The sequence below is a fragment of the Nicotiana attenuata genome, unplaced genomic scaffold (assembly GCF_001879085.1).
Source record: "Nicotiana attenuata strain UT unplaced genomic scaffold, NIATTr2, whole genome shotgun sequence".
Taxonomy (NCBI): domain Eukaryota; kingdom Viridiplantae; phylum Streptophyta; class Magnoliopsida; order Solanales; family Solanaceae; genus Nicotiana; species Nicotiana attenuata.
In genome coordinates this window covers 43,271-47,597 of record NW_017675474.1, presented here as the reverse complement: position 1 = coordinate 47,597, position 4,327 = coordinate 43,271, and positions in this window count along the sequence as shown.

Below are 4,327 nucleotides of genomic sequence, written 5' to 3'. Positions count from 1 at the left end.
AACGTAAATAGCATATATGTATTTACTTTAGTAATACAAGCTAATCATTGCATATTCCCCCTTACAATTAGAAGATACAGTATCACGATTCAGAGAGATTGCATACGTGATTTACAATGGTCGGAGCTGTAACGCGAGATTTTGCGATTCTAAGGAAGTATGGTGCAATCTTTCTCAAGAATATTATACGAATTTTACCTACTCCGATCTTACCATCACGTGTTTGGTCATAATTAACTTGTGTTAGAGGGATTGTCAAGAGAATCGACTCAGGTATGTTAAGGCTAATCCTGCTTTCTTTTGGCATGATCCAAGTAACAAAACGTAAACGTAATGATACTCCATAAGTGGTTCTACTCTTAGCAGTTAAGGATGTCTGTGTTAGTCATTCCCGTAAAGTGATATTCAAGCATGTTTTAGTAAGTATCTAGTTCCCTATTGTCACGACCGCGGTTCGCCCTCCGTGAACTATCGTGACGGCACCTATTCTCTACGACTAGGTAAGCCTAACAAATGCGGAAAATAAACTAATCTTGCGGAGTAAATAATCAAAAGCTGAAATAACTGGAAGAAATAATATTTAAATGCCGCTCGGCATAAACACACAACTCCTCAAATCTGATACACTATCCCAAAACTCGGAAACTCACGGATCTACAAGCTGAGAAAAACACTACAAAGCTCTAATCTCCGGAATGTCCAACAAGAAAATAAAGTACAAAAGGGCTAACTACTAAATGCAGGAATAGAAAGAGACTCCTTGGTCTGCAGACGTGGAAAATATACCTCGAAGTCCCGTAGAATCGCCTCCCCTCAAGAATGGTAAGTCTGAGTAGAGGTACCTGGATCTGCACATGAAAAACATGCGCAGGAAGGGCATAAGTACACCATAGCGGTACTCAGTAAGTGCCAAGCCTAACCTCGGTTGGGTACGAGAAAGGTCAGGGCCCTACTGAGAATAAATAAATATTAAAATGATATGATAAGATAAGCAGTGCAATTGAGAATCTATAGTAAGAGCCTATATAAGATAATAAAAGTACAATAACGGAAAACAGAGGTAAAGGCAAGCCACAAGGAACGACCACTCATAGCAAGGATGATAACCGGGGATCTCTTGGTATCCCGAGGATCTCTTGGTATCCTCAAAAATATACTAGGGATCTCTTGGTATCCCAAGGATCTCTTGGTATCCTCAATTTACGTGCCAGGGATCTCTTGGTATCCCGCACCTCAGTCCAAATCGTAAGTACTTACAGGGGATCTCCCATGATGCGTCACGTACTCCCAAATTAAAAATACACAACAGCAACACAAGAATACTCAACAATTGCTAGATTTCATACTAAGTAAACAGATAAGTCTAGCCAAACATGCTTCACGTAATGCAATTAAGGAAATTTGAGCAATTAGGCAATTGAGTCTACTAAACATACTTTTCTAAACTAACAACAGGCTGAATACGCAAGTAAAATGAAACAGGAGAAGGAACTCAATTGAAATACTTAAAGAAAACCGAATTTTCAACAATTAGCTCAAGTACGCGCTCGTCACCTCACGTATGAGGCATTTCAATTATCACAATATCAATCCTAAGGGGAAAGTCCCTCAAACAAGGTTAGACAAGCCACTTACCTCGAACAAGTGCAAGTCAACCCGAAATCACGCCTTTGCCACGAGTATCCGACTCCAAAACGCCAAAATCTATTCAATTCAATTTTATAATGTAAATAACACTTCAAATAACTGATTCTATAATTGAATTCTAAGTTAAGACGCAAAATTAGGTAAAATGACCAAAATGCCCCTCATTCCCACATCTTGGAATCGGGTAAAATTTACATTTTCGGAATCCACATACTCTCACGAGTTCATACATACCAAGAACACTGAAATCGGAGTCCAAATGACCCCTCAAATCCCCATTTAAAGGCCTCTTAAACTCAAGCCCTAATTACCCATTTTTCCCAAATTTCTCATCACTAATTAGATATTTAATCACATAAAAACGAGTTCTGAAGTCAAGGATGTTACCTCCAAGCGATTCCCCTTTGTTTTCCTAAAACATCTCTCTCAAAAACTTCAAACCCAGATGAAAATGGTGAAAAATGACTACATTTCGCGAAGGCAAGTATTTATGTTCTGCCCAGCGATTTCCGCAATTGCGGTCCTGGGAGCGCATCTGCGGTCCCGCACCTGCGGAAGAATGCATCGCATGTGCGAAAAGTCACTTAACAAGCTGGGTCCGCATCTGCGGTCTCTTGGCCGCATCCGCATGTGCGAAAACCCAGCCGCACCTGCGAAAACCTGGAGCTTGGCCTAAACTCTGTTCGGCGACCATTTAACCACTTCTTCGGCGCCGCACCTGCGGAACCCAAACCGCAAGTGCGGTTATGACAGAACCAGCAGCTGAAGCTGCAACTCTAACTCCAAAATCCTTCTGTCAACCATCCGAATTCATCCCGAGGACCCCGGAACCTCAACCAAAGGCACCAACAAGTCTAATACCACTGTCCAAACTTGTACCAATCCTTAAAACACCTAAAACGACATCGAAACCTCAAATTAACAAGGGATTCAAGCCTAAGAACTCAAAATTTCTCAAAATACGCTTTCGATCAAAAAGTCTATCAAACCTCATCCGAATGACCTGAAATTTTGCACGCACGTCCCAAATAACATAACGGAACCAATGCAAATCTCGGAATTCCATTCCGACCATCGGATCAAAATCTCACTATCGAACCGGAAACTTCAAAAATTCAACTTTCGGCATTTCAAGCATAAATTAGCTACGGACCTCCAAAACACAATATGACCACGCCCCTAAAAAGGAAATCACCTAATGGAGCTAACGGAACCATCAGATTTCCATTCCGAGGCCATCTTCACACTGTTCCGACTATAGTCAACTTTCCAGCGCTTAAGCTCTCATTTAGGGACTAAGTGTCCCAAAACTCTCCGAAACTCAAAACCAAACATCCCGGCAAATCAAAATAGCATAAATAAACTTGGGGGAAGCAGTTAATAGGGGATCGGGGCATAAATTTCAAAAATGACCGGCCGGGGCGTTACACCTATTGAGGTATTTGATAAAGATGTTAATGTTTATAATATAGAGATACATGCATCTTCATGCATTTACCACCGTGCTACGGCCGGTCGGGCAGTTACCACCGGTTGGGCAGTTATGTATCATTATTTACCACGGGTTAGGTAGTCATGCATATTCATTTTAAACCGAGCTACAGCTGGTCGGGCAGTCATGCATTTACCACCAAGCTACAGCCGGTCGGGCAATCATGCATTTACCACCAAGCTACGGCCGGTTGGGCAGTCATACACTTACCACCGCGTTATGGACGGTCGGGCAGTTACCACTGTTCAGTTGGGCAGTCATGCATCATACAATATGGATAATAGTCTCAAAGAGAAGCATTATATATATAAGTACAATAAATATGCATATACGGTGGCACTTCAGAGATTCAGGTTGATTCTTATATGTCTTTAATTAATGTTGACTTATTGTTATGTTTCAGTTCTAGCTTACATACTCAGTACATTATTCATACTGACGTCGTTTTGTTGGGACGTTGCATTCATGCCTATAGGTATAGATAGTCAGTTTGTCGAGCCCTCATAGTAGACGATGGCATTCATCAAAGGATCGGTAAGACTCTTTCTCATTCGGAGTGCAGCCGAGTCTATGAGTCATCGTGTCAGAGTTTTGCTAAAACTTATTGGTAGACCAGTACCCTATCCCATTTCATTTAAAATAATCTTAGGGGCTTTGTAGATAGAGGTTCATTTTGTACAGTATGTCAGAGGCCTTGACGACCCATATGTATTCATGTTTTAAGAAAAATGTTTCAGTGATACAGTATTTTCCCACTTAAAGTTGTACATTATGAGTCGTGGCCATGTAGGCCCATGATAGTTACAAAAGGAATGAGTTCAGCCAACTCGAACTATGTATATTCTAGTTTTTGTCGAACAATCATGAGTTATAGAGCGGTTCGCTAGGGCCAGCACGACACCGAGTACCAGCCACTCCTCCCCAGGTTCGAGGCGTGACAAAGTGGTATCAGAGCAAGTCGAGTCCTAGGGAATCTACAAAGTATTGCCTAGTAGATTCTCACTTATGGGTGTGTTGCGCTCCGCATTTATGATTGAGAGGCTATATGGCAATGTTACCCGTATGTTTTTTCCAGATCGTGCCATAGAGCAGAGTCATAAGAAGTCAGTATGAAGCTTGCGCTAGGTTTTGTGTGCACCAGAGGTGCAGGTATTACAATAGAGCTTTAAGGCGTAATTTCTACCTATG